The 17,473-nt window shown below is 55.2% G+C and overlaps 1 pseudogene; it reads right to left on the minus strand.

Moving 5' to 3' along the window:
- Nucleotides 1–2,907: 2,907 nt before the first annotated feature.
- Nucleotides 2,908–17,473, minus strand: part of LOC103642710 (hydroxyacylglutathione hydrolase 2, mitochondrial-like) — a 79,853-nt pseudogene continuing 65,287 nt past the window's right edge.

A 17,473-nucleotide genomic window follows, 5' to 3' on the forward strand; every position in this document is an offset into this window, starting at 1 on the left:
GGCTGTTTTCAGCACTTCGAAGAATGGTAAATTTCTCTCTGCTGATCTGGATATGAATCTATTGAGAGATGCCAGCCTCCCTGTCAATCTTTGGGCCCCCTTTTTTGTAGTTGGTGGCTCCATTCGAAGTATAGCTTCAATTTTACTTGGATTAGCTTCAATTCCCTTTGTTGAAACCAGGCATCCAAGAAATTTCCCCTTCTTTACTCCGAAGACACATTTTTCTGGATTCAACTTTAGACCAGCTTGTCTAAAACTGGCGAAGGTCTCCTGCAAATCAGCAATGTGATTTTCCTGTTTCGTGCTTTTTACAATGATATCATCAACATAAGTTAGCACATTTCTGCCTATCTGAGACTGGAGAACCTTCGCAGTCATTCTGCTGAAACTTCCTCCAGCGTTCTTGAGCCCCTCAGGCATCCGAAGGTAACAATATGTTCCACTAGGGGTTATGAAACTGGTCTTCGGCTCATCCTCCTTCTTCATCCAAATTTGATGATAGCCTGAATAACAATCGAGAAGACTCATAAGCTCTGACGAAGCTGCTGCATCAACTAAGGAGTCTATCCTTGGCAATGGGAATTCGTCCTTCGGACATGCCTTGTTGAGATCCGTAAAATCGATACACATTCGCCATTTGCCATTGGCCTTTTTTACCATAACAGTGTTAGCTAGCCATTCTGGGTACTTTACTTCTCTGATAACTCCTGCACTGAGGAGTCTTTTGACTTCATTCCGAGCACCTTCGGCCTTGTCATCAGACATTTTCCGAAGCCTCTGCTTTCTGGGTCTGAAGGATGGGTCAACATTGAGCGAGTGTTCAATAACATCCCTGTTAACTCCGCAAAGATCATTGGCTGACCATGCAAAAACATCTTTGTTGTTGAACAAAAACCTTATCAAGGTTTTCTCCTGCTCTTCGGATAATTGAGAGCCCAACAGCACCTTCTGCTCTGCTATGTCCTCACATAAAAGCATGGGCTTCGGCTGATCTGCTAAAGCTGCTTTCTCCCTTCTGAATTTGTACTGTTCACAAGCTTCAGCTCCATCTATGTTATGGATTGCTTTTGAGTCAGTCCAGTTTCCCTCGGCCCTTCTGGCAGCTTCCTGACTTCCATGAATAGCAATGGGTCCTTGATCCGAAGGTATCTTCATGCAAAGGTAAGCAGGATGAAGAATTGCTTCGAAAGCATTGAGGGTGCCACGACCAATAATTGCATTGTAAGGGTATTCCATGTCAACAATGTCAAACACAACTTGCTCAGTTCTGGTGTTGTTGATGAATCCGAAGGTCACTGGCATGGTGATCTTGCCCAGTGCTACAATCTGTCTTCCTCCGAAGCCACAGAGAGGGTGCGTAGCATCATGAATCTTATCTTCTGGCTCTTGCATTTGTCTGAAGGCTTTAGCAAATATAATATCAGCTGCACTGCCTGTATCAACCAAGACATTGTGGACCAGAAACCCTTTGATAACGCAAGAAATAACCATAGCATCGTTATGAGGAAAATCCTTGAGCTGAAGATCCTCCTGGGAGAAGGTGATTGGAATGTGGGACCACCTTGACTTGATGAAGGGTCCCTGCACTCCAACATGCTGTACCCTTCTCTGCGCCTCTTTCTTCTGCTTTTTGTTGGCTGGTTCTGAGCACGAACCACCTGTTATCGGGAGCACCAGCTTCGGGGCCGAAGCAGCTCCAGCTTGATCGTTGAACGAAGCCATCAGCTCAAAAAAGTGGAAGTGAGTTCACCGGAGGTGGGCGCCAATGTTGGGGACTTGTTCTCAAATGCTATGAATTAAGAACAAGGCAACATAAAATGTTAAATTTTAATGCCCTTCGTCCAGCGAAGCATTATTCCCTTGGGGATTAATGGACCTTGGACGAAGGTTGATGACAATACGATTACGAAGGTTAAATCTTCGTAATTAAATTCTAACAGATTGTATATGACAATATAAAATATAGAGTATCAAAGATAAATGAATTATAAACGAACCATATTATATCCATTCAATATATTTAAGCATTGAATACAGTTATACCTCTGCCTTGGCAAAGATCGGATCCCGAAAAAATGCGATTGCAAATACCGGAATGCGTGAACAGTAAAGGAGTACTGTTCACTATTTATAGGCACGGGACACAGCCTGTGAGGAATTACAATTATGTCCCTCATAAGGGATTACAACAGCGACCCAAACATTTATGGACTAAAAGGTCATTCTACTTTTAAGTCGGTTTGCAATTCCGAAGCTTCATGAAGAGGAACCTTCGGTCATCTCATGCGGACAGCTTCAGCCGAAGCTGCTTCTTCCTACAAGACCTTCGGCGACGAAGCATAGTCCCAACAGGGGAGGTTTCCAAAACCTGCAAATAAAACAAAACAACACGATGGCTGACACGCACACACATTTCATGCTATAAGAGGATACAATCTACCGAAAGATCAACCTTGTGAAGACAAAATAACCCACAAGGGTACTAACTTGGACTTAAAAATAGATGGAAGAACCTTAACAAGAAAAGAGTTATCCTCTTGGTATGTAAATGAGTTTTTTTTCTTTCGGTGACTTATCCATTTTTCAAGAAGGCGAATTAATCTAACATTGTGAAAATTCAAATACATGAAAAACAAAGAATGAACATGGAGAAGCAAATACATGGAAACATGAAATATGGAATACATATCAAATACATGGAATATCAAATACATGAAATAAAAATACATGAAATAAAAACACATGAAAAATAAAATACATGAAAAATAAAATACATGAAATAAAAATACATGAAAAATCAAGAGATACAATGTGACTATATCAATCTAAAATCATCTAAAATTCTTATAAAATCATCTAAAATTCATGAAAAATCAAGAGATACAATGTGACTATATCAATCTAAAATCAATCTAAAATTCTTATAGTAGCAGTGGGATCGGAGGGGATCGAGGGGGAGGGAGCAACCGAGATCGAGAGGCGGAGGTGTGCTCGGGCCGGCGGCGGTGTGCTCGAGGCGGACCGGCGGCGGTGATGCGGCACGGCGGGGCGGCGGGGACGCGGCGGGCGTGGTGGCGGGGACGCGGTGGGGGTGATGCGGCACGGCGGGGCGGCGGGGATGCGGCGGGCGTGGTGGCGGCGGCGGCGCGGCGTGCGTCGGGCCGGGCAGAGCGAGTGAGCGAGTGAGAGAGAGAGAGACAGAAACAGCCGCTGGTGGAGATATGTAAAACTTCTTTGCCGAGTGCCCGTGATCTGGCACTCGGCAAAGAAGTTTTTATCAACTTCGCCGAGTGTCCACCGGGTGACACTCGGCAAAAATCTTTTTATTTTTTTAAAAAATTATTTGCCGAGTGTCCTTGGGACACTTGGCAAAGTTACTTCTTTGTCGAGTGTCTTTCTCTGACACTCGACAAAGTTACTTATTTGCCGAGTGTCTTTCCCTGACACTCGGCAAAGTGTATTTTATTTTTCTTTCTTTTTTCACCAAACTTTTTCTACTATGTTCCTACACTATATAGACCTACATGTTCCATTTTGGCACAATTATCAAAGAGTTTGCTATAACTATTAGATTTAGTTCGTTTAATTGAATTTCTTCGGATAATTCAGATTTGAACTGCAAGTCACTCAAGAAATAATAAACAGTGAATGCAAAAATGATATTCATGTTGTTTAGCACAAGTTACGACCTATTCCAGGAACAGACTGGAATTTTCGAGCACCATGCTCACGAAACATGACCGTGAACTTGCGATCCAGTTATTTTAAAATTGTATAAAACACAAACAAAGTCAGAAAATCATGAAACTTATCGACATGTCTTGATATCATATGTAGAGCCTATGATAAAAATTTGAGCCTGTTTCGTGAAAGTTGTCACACACTATGTGTAGAAACCTAGCCGACCTCCATATAAGTTTTATGATTTCATGTGAGGGTCGGCTAGGTTTCTACACATAGTGCGTGATAAGTTTCACGAAACAGTCTCAAATTTTTATCATAGGCTCTACATATGATATCATGACATGTCAACAAGTTTCATGATTTTCTGATTTTGTTTGTGTTTACAATTTTAAAACAACTGGATCGCAAGTTCACGGTCATGTTTCGTGAGCATGGTGCTCGAAAATTCCAGTCAGTTCCTGAAATAGGCTGTAACTTGTGCTATATAACATGAATATAATTTTTGCATTCACCGTTTTCCATTTTTCGAGTGACTTGCAGTTCAAATCTGAATTATCCGAAGAAATTCAATTAAACGAACTAAATCTAACAGGTATAGCAAACATTTTGATAATTGTGCCAAAATTGAATATGTAGGTCTACATACTGTAGGAACACACCACAAAAAATTTGGTGGGAAAAAGAAAAAAAATAAAAATATACTTTGCCGAGTGTCAGAAAAGACACTCGGCAAAATATAGGTTTGCCGAGTGCTCAACAGGGAACACTCGGCAAAGAGGTAAGTTTGCCGAGTGTTGTCTCTGGACACTCGGTATAGATAACGACCGTCACCTATTGATGGCTGCTGACGGCTCTTTGTCGTGCGCCTCATTTCGCCGAGAGTTTGACACTCGGCAAAGATTTCTTTGCCAAAGGTCATTATGTGCCGAGTGTTTCGCACTCGGCAAAAGATATCTGTGTCGAGTGTCGTTTTTCGCCGAGAGTGGCACTCGGCAAAGACTATTTTGCCGAGTGCCCGATATATTACACTCGGCAAATCTCGTGGCACTCGGCAAAGAGCCTGTTTCCGGTAGTGATATGTGTTCTAATGGTTATGTGGGTGTAAATGTGGAGCAAACAACCAAGGTTTGAGCCCCTATTTATGCACAATTTTAACTTATTTTTTTTTCATAAAACGGAAAGGGGAAGGGTGACGCACGACAATCGTGGGGCCATGAAAACTGGTGCTTTATATAGTAGAGAAATAACATATCGATACAGGAAAATTGAAATGAAATGAAAAAAAATACTTACCGAGGTATATTCATACCCACAATATACTTTCGTATCATGAGGTAGAGCTGTAATTTTCTAGCGTGAGGAATACATCTGCAATGAGATGGACTAAAATGGTCATGTAATCTCAAAGATACATAGAATAATATTTTCCATACGTTTTATGAAAAGGAGAGGCCATTGAGCCATAGATGACAAATAGAACTACCAAGAGTTCACACGCTTCTAGATTTCTCAAATGATTAAAGTCCATCATACCAATAGTTAGATTTACTTACAATTACCCTCATGTTCAAACAAATGAGAGTACAAATACTGACATAATGTAGAACAAACTCAATCATTCAAGTTCATAGAACATTTTTAACCTTTTATATACCTACTTGTTTACTCATGCATACACGTTCTAATAGTTGCAATTGAGAAATAATTCAAGCTTGATTAAAAATTCAGAAACCCGAACAAAAATGTTTCTTGTTCACAATCAAAAGACTTCTTTGGCAAAATAAAAGCACTATAAAGAAGTATCTTGTCTTCGAAGTCAAGTAGCACCTTCACCCAACATATAAGTATATGAACATACTAGCTTGCAAGCAAGTAAAAAAACCTACTGTGGAGTCCCTTCGAAAAGCTTTCCCTATGATAGATTGAACAATGCGTCACATGTAAATATAACTCTAGAACCAACAAAATAATAGCAAACATGACATAGTAGAAAGACATGGAAAGTGAACGAAAAGCCTTTGTGCGCTCCGCAGGAGATAATTGTTCAACTTTAAATGTGTCGGGGACCATAATTAGGGGTACCCTCAAGGCTCCTAATTTTCAGCTGGTAACCCCCATCAGCACAAAGCTGCAAAGGCCTGATGGGTGCGATTAAGTCAGGGATCGGTCCATTCGAGGGACTCGATCACGCCTCGCCCGAGCCTAGCCTCGGGCAAAGGCAGCCGACCCCAGAGGATCTCCGCCTCGCCCGAGGCCCCCCTCCAGCGACGAACATACTTCCGGCTTGCCCGAGGCCCTGTCTTCGCCAAGAAGCAACCCTGACCAAATTGCTGCGCCGACCGACCAAATCGCAGGAGCATTTAATGCAAAGGTGGCCTGACACCTTTATCCTGACGCGCGCCCTTCAGTCGACAAAGCCGAAGTGACCGCAGTCACTTCGCCGCTCCACTGACCGACCTGACAGAAGGACAGCGCCGCCTGCGCCGCATCGACTGCAGTGCCACTTGACAGAGTGAGGCTGACAGGCAGTCAGGCCCGACCTCAGGCACCATAGGAAGCTCCGCACCGCCCGACCCAGGGCTCGGACTCGGGCTAAGCCCCGGAAGACGGCGAACTCCGCTCCGCCCGACCCAGGGCTCGGACTTGGGCTAAGCCCCGGAAGACGGTGAACTCCGCTCCGCCCGACCCAGGGCTCGGACTTGGGCTAAGCCCCGGAAGACGGCGAACTCCGCTCCGCCCGACCCAGGGCTCGGACTTGGGCTAAGCCCCGGAAGACGGCGAACTCCGCTCCGCCCGACCCAGGGCTCGGACTTGGGCTCAGCCTCAGAAGACGACGAACTCCGCTTCGCCCGACCCCAGGGCTCGGACTCAGCCCTAGCCTCGGCCGACGGTCTCCACCTCGCCCGACCCAGGGGCTCGGACTCGACCACGGCCACGGAAGACAGACTCGACCTCAACCTCGGAGGAGCCTCCACATCGCCCAGCCTAGGGCGCAGACCGACCACGTCGACAGGAGGCGCCATCATTACCCTACCCCAAGCTGACTCGGGCTACGGGGAACAAGACCGGCGTCCCATCTGGCTCGCTCCGCCAGATAGGCAATGATGGCGCCCCGCATGCTCCCTGACGATGGCAGCTCTCCGCCCCCTTACGGAAGCAAGAGGACGTCAGCAAGGACTCGATAGCCCCGACAGCTGTCCTTCCGCCAGGCTCCAGCGCTCCTCCGACGACCACGACATCACACAAATCGGGTGCCAAAACCTCTCCGGCTGCCACGACAGCGAGTACTTAGGGCGCTATCTCTCCTCCGCTAGACACGTAGCACTCTGCTACACCCCCCATTGTACACCTGGATCCTCTCCTTACGCCTATAAAAGGAAGGACCAGGGCCCTCTTACAGAGGGTTGGCCGCGCGGGGACGAGGACGAGATAGGCGCTCGCGTGAGGCCGCTCGCTCCCTCTCCCGCGTGGATGCTTGTAACCCCCTACTGCAAGCGCACCCGACCTGGGCGCGGGACGAACACGAAGGCCGCGGGATTTCCACCTCTCTCACGCCCATCTCCGGCCACCTCACTTCCCCCTTTGCGCTCGGCCTCGCGCCGACCCATCTGGGCTGGGGCACGTGGCGACATTTCACTCGTCGGCCCAGGGACCCCCCGGTCTCAAAACGCTGACAGTTGGCGCGCCAGGTAGGGGCCTGCTGCGTGTTGACGAACAGCTTCCCGTCAAGCTCCAGATGGGCAGTCTCCAGCAACCTCTCCGGCCCGGGACGGTGCTCCGTTTCGGTAGTCTTGAGTTCATGTCCCTCGACGGCAGCTACGACATGATACTCCTTCCACCGCCGTGCGACAGCGACAATGGCGGCCGACAGCCCGCCCGCCGGCGGCGGAATCGACAACGTCTTCCCCGCGTGGTGGAAGAACAACATTCGAGCTCACCCCGTCCTCTCCCCCGCCGACGGAGGAGGAGGCGGGGCAACCAAGGCCAAGCAGGAGGCAGCGCCTCGTCGGCTGTCGAGCGAGTCGACGGCGCCAGCGCCCCAACGGGGGGCGCGTCGGGCATCGACCTCGCGTTTGAGACGAAGACGAGCGCCGTTTCCCCGCGACACGCCAATTCCGAGCAAACGGACGACGCCAGCACGCTCGCGAAAGGCTTGCTGGACATCACCCTCGTACCTGAGACGACGGTGCAGTCAGTCCCCGACGTGACTTCATCACCGCCCGTCGACTAAGAGGTACCGACCGATTCCCATCTCACGCCTTTCGGATTCAGCCTCGACTCGCCAAGCGGCTTCGCTTTGGCGGACGCTCTCGTAGAGGCGAGTCCAAACCCTCTGGGGTTTCGTGTGCGGTCACCCTGGGACCGGCTGACGGATGTCTCGACCTACGGGCCCTCGGGGTCCGAGGAAGATGACGAGCCCGACTTCTGTTGGGATTTCTCTGGACTTGGCGACCCCAGTGCCATGCGGGACTTCATGACCGCATGCGACTACTGCCTTTCCGACTGTTCTGACGGTAGCCGCAGCCTCGGCAACGAGGACTGCGGCCCAAGCCGCGAATGTTTCCACATCGATCTAGGGGGTCCCTCCGAAGGCAACCATCTCGGTATGCCGGAGGACGGTGATCTCCCTAGGCTGGTGCCTCGCGTTGACATCCTACGGGAGCTAGCTGTGGTCCCCGTTCAGGCGGGGGGCCATGACCCATAGCTCGAGCAAATCCACGGGGTGCAGGCCGGGCTCGACGAGGGAGCAGGAGCGCTTGAGCCGATCCGCCGGGACGTCGGGCAGGAATGGGCGGGCCAACCTCCGGCCGGAGAAATGCGTCATCTACCCCAGGGCTTCCAGCACCGCATTGCCGACGATGTCAGGATGAGGCCGCCACCCGCTTCCAGTGGGGTCGGCCAGAACCTGGCTGCAGCAGCAATGCTTCTCCGTGCGATGCCAGAGCCATCAACCACCGAGGGGCGGCGAATCTAGGGAGAGCTCAGGAATCTCCTGGAAGGCGCCGCGGTCCGACGGGCCGAGAGCTCCGCCTCCCGAAGGCAGAGGTACCCCTCGGAACATCATGCCGTGACTTCCCGATTCATGCGGGAAGCCTCGGTCCACACCGGGCGCACGCGCAACACAGCGCCTGCGGCCCCGGGTCGCCTCGGCAACGAGCACCATCACCGCGACCGTCAGGCCCACCTCGACGAGAGAGTGCGCCGAGGCTACCACCCCAGGCGTGGAGGACGCTATGACAGCGGGGAGGATCGGAGTCCCTCGCCCGAACCACCCGGTCCATAGGCCTTCAGCCGGGCCATACGACGGGCGCCGTTCCCGACCCGGTTCCGACCCCCGACTACTATCACAAAGTACTTGGGGGAGACGAGACCGGAGCTGTGGCTCGCGGACTACCGGCTAGCCTGCCACCTGGGTGGAACGGACGATGACAACCTCATCATCCGCAACCTCCCCCTGTTCCTCTCCGACACCGCTCGCGCCTGGTTGGAGCACCTGCCTCCGGGGCAGATCTCCAACTGGGACGACCTGGTCCAAGCCTTCGCCGGCAATTTCCAGGGCACGTACGTGCGCCCTGGGAATTCCTGGGACCTCCGAAGCTGCCGACAGCAGCCGGGAGAGTCTCTCCGGGACTACATATGGTGATTCTCGAAGCAGCGCACCGAGCTGCCCAACATCACCGACTCGGATGTCATCGGCGCGTTCCTCGCCGGCACCACCTGCCGCGACCTGGTGAGCAAGCTGGGTCGCAAGACCCCCACCAGGGCGAGCGAGCTGATGGACATCGCCACCAACTTCGCCTCTGGCCAGGAGGCGGTCGAGGCTATCTTCCGGAAGGACAAGCAGCCCTAGGGCCACCCACCGGAAGATGCCCCCGAGGTGTCAACTCGGCGCGGAACCAAGAAGAAGGGCAAGAAGAAGTCGCAAGCGAAACGCGACGCCGCCGACGCGGACCTTATCGCCGCCGCCGAGTACAAGAACCCTCGGAAACCCCCCGGAGGTGCCAACCTCTTCGACAAGATGCTCAAGGAGCCGTGCCCCTATCACCAGGGGCCCGTCAAGCACACCCTTGAGGAGTGCGCCATGCTTCGGCGCCACTTCCACAGGGCCAGGCCACCCACGGAGGGTGGCAGGGCTCGCGACGATGACAAGAAGGAAGATCACCAGGCAGGAGAGTTCCCCGAGGTCCGTGACTGCTTCATGATCTACGGTGGGCAAGCGGCGAACGCCTCGGCTCGGCACCGCAAGCAAGAGCGTCGGGAGGTCTGTCCGGTGAAGGTGGCGGTGCCAGTCTACCTAGACTGGTCCGACAAGCCCATCACCTTCGACCAAGCCGACCACCCCGACCACGTGCCGAGCCCGGGAAAATACCCGCTCGTTGTCGACCCCGTCGTCGGTGACATCAGGCTCACCAAGGTCCCCATGGACGGAGGCAGCAGCCTCAACATAATCTACGCCGAGACCCTCAGGCTTCTGCGTGTCGATCTGTCCTCGGTCCGGGCAGGCGCTGCGCCTTTCCATGGGATCATCCCTGGGAAGCGCGTCCAGCCCATCGGACAACTCGACCTTCCCGTCTGCTTCGGAACACCCTCCAACTTCCGAAGGGAGACCCTGACGTTCGAGGTGGTCGGGTTCCGAGGAACCTACCACGCGGTACTGGGAAGGCCATGCTACGCGAAGTTCATGGCCGTCCCCAACTACACCTACCTCAAGCTCAAGATGTCGGGCCCCAACGGGGTCATCACCGTCGGCCCCACGTACAAACACGCGTTCGAATGCGACGTGGAGTGCGTGGAGTACGCTGAGGCCCTCGCCGAGTCCGAGGCCCTCATCGCCGACCTGGAGAGCCTCTCTAAGGAGGTGCCAGACGTGAAGCGTCATGCCGGCAACTTCGAGCCAGCGGAGACGGTTAAGTCCGTCCCCCTCGACCCTAGCAGCGATGCCTCCAAGCAAGTCCGGATCGGCTCTGAGCTCGATCCCAAATAGGAAGCAGTGCTCGTCGACTTTCTCCGCGCGAACGCCGACGTCTTCTCGTGGAGTCCCTCGGACATGCCCGACATACCGAGGGATGTTGCCGAGCACTCGCTGGACATCCGAGCCGGAGCCCGACCCGTCAAGCAGCCTCTGCGCCGATTCGACGAAGAAAATCGCAGGGCCATAGGCGAGGAGATCCACAAGCTAATGGCGGCAGGGTTCATCAAAGAGGTATTCCATCCCGAATGGCTTGCCAACCCTGTGCTTGTGAGAAAGAAAGGAGGGAAATGGCGGATGTGTGTAGACTACACTGGTCTAAACAAAGCATGTCCGAAGGTTCCCTACCCTCTGCCTCGCATCGATCAAATTGTGGATTCCATTGCTGGGTGCGAAACCCTATCTTTCCTCGATGCCTACTCAGGGTATCACCAAATCAGGATGAAAGAGTCCGACCAGCTCGCGACTTCTTTCATCACACCCTTCGACATGTACTGCTATGTCACCATGCCGTTCGGCTTGAGGAATGCGGGCGCGACGTACCAGCGGTGCATGAACCATGTGTTCGGCGAACACATTGGCCGGACGGTCGAGGCCTACGTCGATAACATCGTAGTCAAGACGAGGAAGGCCTCCGACCTCCTTTCCGACCTTGAAGTGACATTCCGATGTCTCAAGGCGAAAGGCGTGAAGCTTAATCCCGAAAAGTGTGTCTTCAGGGTACCCCGAGGCATGCTCTTGGGGTTCATCGTCTCCGAGCGGGGCATCGAAGCCAACCCGGAGAAGATCGCAGCCATCACCAGCATGGGGCCCATCAAGGACGTGAAGGGCGTACAGAGGGTCATGGGATGTCTCGCGGCTCTGAGCTGCTTCATCTCACGCCTCGGCGAAAGAGGTCTGCCTCTGTACCGCCTCTTAAGGAAGGCCGAGTGCTTCACTTGGACCCCTGAGGCCGAGGAAGCCCTCGGGAACCTGAAGGCGCTCCTCACGAATGCGCCTATCTTGGTGCCCCCAGCTGCCGGAGAAGCCCTCTTGATCTACGTCGCCGCGACCACTCAGGTGGTTAGCGCCGCGATTGTGGTTGAGAGACGAGAAGAGGGGCATGCATTGCCCGTTCAGAGGCTAGTCTACTTCGTCAGCGAGGTACTGTCCGAAACCAAGATCCGCTACCCACAAGTTCAGAAGCTGCTGTACGCGGTGATCCTGACGCGGCAGAAGCTGTGACACTACTTCGAGTCTCATCTGGTAACTGTGGTGTCATCCTTCCCCCTGAGGGAGATCATCCAGTGCCGAGAGGCCTCGGGTAGAATTGCAAAGTGGGCGGTGGAAATTATGGGCGAAACAATCTCGTTCGCCCCTCGGAAGGCCATCAAGTCCCAGGTCTTGGCAGACTTCGTGGCTGAATGGGTCGACACCCAGCTCCCAACAGCTCCGATCCAACCGGAGCTCTGGACCATGTTCTTCGACGGGTCGCTGATGAAGACAGGAGCCGGCGCAGGCCTACTCTTCATCTCGCCCCTCGGGAAGCACCTACGCTACGTGCTGCGCCTCCATTTCCCGACGTCCAACAATGTGGCTGAGTACGAGGCTCTGGTCAACGGGTTGCGGATCGCCATCGAGCTAGGGGTACGACGCCTCGACGCTCGCGGTGACTCGCAGCTCATCATCGACCAAGTCATGAAGAACTCCCACTGCCGCGACCCGAAGATGGAGGCCTACTGCGATGAGGTTCGGCGCCTGGAAGACAAGTTCTACGGGCTCGAGCTCAACCACATCGTCCGGCGCTACAACGAGACTGCGGACGAGCTGGCTAAAATAGCCTCGGGGCGGACAACGGTTCCCCCGGACGTCTTCTCCCGAGACCTGCATCAACCCTCCGTCAAGATCGACGACACGCCCCAGCCCGAGGTACCCTCGACTCAGTCCGAGGCACCCTCGGCTCGGCCCGAGGCACCCTCGGTTCAGCCCGAGGTACCCTCGGCCCCCGAGGGCGAGACGCTGCACGTCGAGGAGGAGCGAAGCAGGGTCACGCCTGATCAAAACTGGCAAACCCCGTACCTGCAATATCTCCACCGAGGAGAGCTACCCCTCGACCGAGCCGAAGCTCGGCGGTTGGCGCGGCGCGCCAAGTCGTTTGTCTTGCTAGGAGATGGGAAGGAGCTCTACCACCGCAGCCCCTCAGGTATCCTCCAGCGACGCATTTCCATCGCCGAAGGTCAGGAACTCCTACGAGAGATACACTTGGGGGCTTGCGGCCATCACGCAGCGCCTCGAGCCCTTGTTGGAAACGCTTTCCGGCAAGGTTTCTACTGGCCGACGGCGGTGGCCGACGCCACTAGAATTGTCCGCACCTGCGAAGGGTGTCAGTTCTACGCAAGGCAGACCCACCTGCCTGCTCAGGCTCTGCAGACCATACCCATCACCTGGCCTTTTTCCGTGTGGGGTCTGGACCTCGTCGGCCCCTTGCAGAAGGCACCCGGGGGCTACACGCACCTGTTGGTCGCCATCGACAAATTCTCCAAGTGGATTGAGGTCCGACCCCTAAACAGCATCAGGTCCGAGTAGGCGGTGGCGTTCTTCACCAACATCATCCATCGTTTCGGGGTCCCGAACTCCATCACCACCGACAACGGCACCCAGTTCACCGGCAGAAAGTTCCTGGACTTCTGCGAGGATCACCACATCCGGGTGGACTGGGCCACCGTGGCTCACCCCATGATGAATGGGCAAGTAGAGCGTGCCAACGACATGATTCTACAAGGACTCAAGCCTCGGATCTACAATGACCTCAACAAGTTCGGCAAGCGATGGATGAAGGAACTCCCCTCGGTGGTCTGGAGCCTGAGGACAACGCCGAGCCGAGCTACGGGCTTCACACCGTTCTTTCTAGTCTATGGGGCCGAGGCCATCTTGCCCACAGACTTAGAATACGGTTCCCCGAGGACGAAGGCCTACGCCGACCAAAGCAACCAAGCTAGTCGAGAAGACTCGCTGGACCAGCTGGAAGAGGCTCGAGACAAGGCCTTGCTACACTCGGCACGGTACCAGCAGTCCCTGCAACGCTACCACGCCCGAGGGGTCTGGTCCCGAGACCTCTAGGTGGGCGACCTGGTGCTTCGGCTGCGACAAGACGCCCGAGGGCGGCACAAGCTCACGCCCCCCTGGGAGGGGCCGTTCGTCATCGCCAAAGTTCTGAAGCCCGGAACGTACAAGCTGGCCAATAGTCAAGGCGAGGTCTACAACAACGCTTGGAACATCCAACAGCTACGTCGCTTCTACCCTTAAGATGCTTTCAAATTGTTCATATACCTCGCTTCCACGCAAAGTTTAGTCATCAAGGAAGGGTCAGCCTTGCCTCGGCAAGGCCCGACCCTCCCTCGGGGGCTAAAAGGGGGGAACCCCCTCTGCGTCGAAATTTTCCTCGAAAAAAGATCTTTTCTGCCAGAATGTCTTTTGTGCTTTTCGACTACTTCGAAAGTGGATCCTGAAAACGACGGAGTACACGTAAGCAGCCAAGGCTGACCGAGCCGAGGGACTCCTACGCCTCTAGGATACGGATACCTCACTCATCACCTTCTGCGATAAGTAACTCACGTTCGGATAAGTGATTCCGCGGACCGAACAAGTCTTCACGTTCGAAAGCTCCTCTGTCGAAGCGATTCTTCGAGCCTTCTCGACTGCGTCGGTGACAGAACCCTATGGACGGGTAAGAGTGCGCGTAAGCGGCAAGGCCGACCGAGCCGAGGGACTCCTACGCCTCCGGGATACGGATACCTCACTCATCACCTTCCGCGAGAAGCAACTCTCGCTCACACAGACAATTCTATTGCCGGCGAAAAAGTCCAGATACTCGAAACAAGAGGAAAAGAAACACAGCTTTACAACACGGCGAGGGTGTGTTTGGGCCTCGGCGGCCGCAGAAAACACACGCTACAAGATGATCCGATCCTGTAGGCTCGGATCTTGACGGTTGAAGGGAGCAGCAGCACCCTCGACGTCAACTACACCTTCGGCGAGGTCCAACCTGGCCTCGGACGGCGACGCGGTCCGAGGGTCTCCACTCTGAAGGACGACTTCGTCATCACGCCCAGGCCATCGCCGCCCAGGTCTTCTCCGAGAATCCGGCCCGAGCAGGCGGCTCGGCTGGTCACCCCGAGGCCTCGGCCAGCAGTCCCCCGAAGACATCAGCCCGACCCGAGGCCTCGGCAGATCAACTCCGGCGTCGGTCCCGCTAACGGACGACCCGGCCAGGCTCCGGCCGACCAAGTCTTCTTTTCGAGCCAACTCTGCCTCTGCCCGTGCTGACACCGCTACCCCTGGCCTCGGCTCATCGAAGAGCGGCCGAGGGGTTCCTTTAACTAAGCAAGAGAAGCCACGGACAGCAAGGCCGACCGAGCCGAGGGACTCCTACGCCTCCGGGATACGGATACCTCACTCGTCGCCTTTGCACGGGGCGACTCACGCTTGGTGAAGCGGTTCAGACAACCAACAGGCGAGTCTTAGTGCTCGAAAATAAGGAAAAACACGGCTCCGTGCCCAAAATTACATACATGTTCAGGCCTCGACAGCCACAATGAACAAAAACACTGGCATTCAAAGTGCCATTACAAACGGAACTCCGGTTCCACCTCCGCAGGTACGAACAACCCCACTCGATGGGGGGGGCCTGCGGAGCAACAGAAGACCAACGAACGGCGCGCCGTCACCCGCTCCAGCAGCGGCAACGACGACGACTTCTGCTCCGGGGGGCCGAACAGCGGCAGCGATGACCTCAGGGCGGATGCTGCTGCCAGGAGGCCCCCGCCCATGCCCAAACTCGTGAGGCAAGGACGAGCAGAAGGCCGTAGAGTTGGAGGTCGGTCCGTAGGCGGCCCCGGCTATCTCGTCGGCGGAAGAACCTCTTCCAGCTGCCGTGACGGGAGCCGGCGCTGAGAGCGGCTCCGAAGCCGCTCGGGTCCGAGAGCCAGGCACACGGCAGCTGCCAGCGCCACGGACGGCAACCGCCCTTCCCCCCGATCACTGAGGGAAGGAGCGGGCCACCACCCACGCAGGGGCCGACCCAAACTCGGCACACTCCCCTCCCCAGCCCTGGTGATGAAAATCCTTGAGGCTGAGGGAGGGGCAGAGGCCGCAGCCCGGCTTGCTTTCCCCCGCCATCGAACTGGAGGTCACCATCTTGGGTGACCGCCGGCGGAGGGGTGCAACCGGGCTGCGTGATGAAAATCCTTGAAGCCGAACGATGGCTGAAAGGTACCAACTCCCACGGAGTTGCGTTCCCCCAACGACAAGGCGGAAGGGCTGCGGGCATCCTCCATCCGGGGGCTCGGAAGGTGGAAAGACACGATGCATAAGGGAGCACGAAGACATGGTCGCCTTTCAAGGGGGTCACCCACCTTTTAAAGGCGACTCTCCCTACTTGCGTCCCCAGCCGTCGTGGGCTGAGTCTTCTCCAACACGCTCCAAGGTCCTCCCCCTACGGCGTGGGGGCTGGGTCCCACACGTCATGCAAGCCGGCCCAGAGCAGAAGAAGCCGAACCGCCGCGCGCGGTGCATGCAACCGCCCAGCGGTTACAAGCGGCCCTCCACTTTTGCCCAGATCAGTGGGCGAAATGGAGGGCAGCCATGCAGGCGGCATACAACCGCGCCAAGTGGGCGCACTTCTCCGACTTCCAACACGCCCAGCATGGAGGCCTAGGCCCACGCGTCATGCAACCGGCGCACCGGATGCTGCGTGCGAGCAACTGCACCGCCACCCGCACCACTGCCACGCCTCCTCGACTGCGGAACCAGTACCGCGACTCGAGGCAACCCTACGCACGACCCAGCAGCGCCAGCCTGGCGCGACGGTCAATGCGGCCAAAAATGGGCCGACAGTAATGGCGGTGGCAGGCGGGCAGGAGCAGCGGTCACGTCGTCAGCCAGGCTTAGGTCCCATCCGGGGGCAGCGAGAGAACCCTCTCTCACGGCGTGAAGACGACGTGCCCGTGTTCCATTCCTCGAATGGCTCGCGCACGTGCAACGGCCGCCCCGCGAACCGCATGCCCCGTCGCATTAACTCCGCGGCAGGAAAGGCGGCGCCTCTAGCAAGGGAAGCGAGCGGCGCTTCGCCTTCGCCATAACGACCGCGTCAAAAAAGGTACGCCACATCATTCAATTTCGAATCCTTTTCCTTTTTTCCTCTTTCTCTTTCTTACAACAGGGACCGGGAAAGGGGGATACCCCGAAAAGGATCCTTCTCCGTGAAGGAACCAGGCTCCGAGCCTCCCTACTGATTAGAGGTTCGAAGGCTGGCCCCTCGGAAGGGTTCAACAGCCGCCTCAGAGCGAGTGGGCTCCACACCCACTACTGGTCAGAGGTTCGAAGGCCGGCCCCTCGGAAGGGTTCAACGACCGCCTCAGGCTACTCGGGCTCCGCGCCCACTACTGATCAGGGGTTCGAAGGCTGGCCCTCGAAGGGTTCACAGCCGCCTCAGACACAGAGCGAGGGATGACCATGGGTACGTTCGATACATAACCAAGGCTCGGGCTGCGCTCCCGAGGTACCCTAGGACATTTCCGAGACCAGCGGGAACGATCTTGTAACGGAATCCCATTAGAGGGAGGCATCGAGCCCTCGGACCCCGTCGACAGGGGACCGGGTCCGGCAGATCACCCACAGGTACTTTTGGGCGTGCCTCTGGGCCTCTAGCCGACCCCTAGCAAATTGGGCACGGACGTTCGCTCGGATTACCCGCCAGCAGCTCACCGGAGACACCATGTTCGGCGCCCACCGAGGGCAACATGGCGCTTTCCCCCCTCCTCCTTGCGGAAAGGCGACGCA

This window comes from Zea mays, chromosome 10 (genome assembly GCF_902167145.1).
Source record: "Zea mays cultivar B73 chromosome 10, Zm-B73-REFERENCE-NAM-5.0, whole genome shotgun sequence".
Classification (NCBI taxonomy): Eukaryota; Viridiplantae; Streptophyta; class Magnoliopsida; order Poales; family Poaceae; genus Zea; species Zea mays.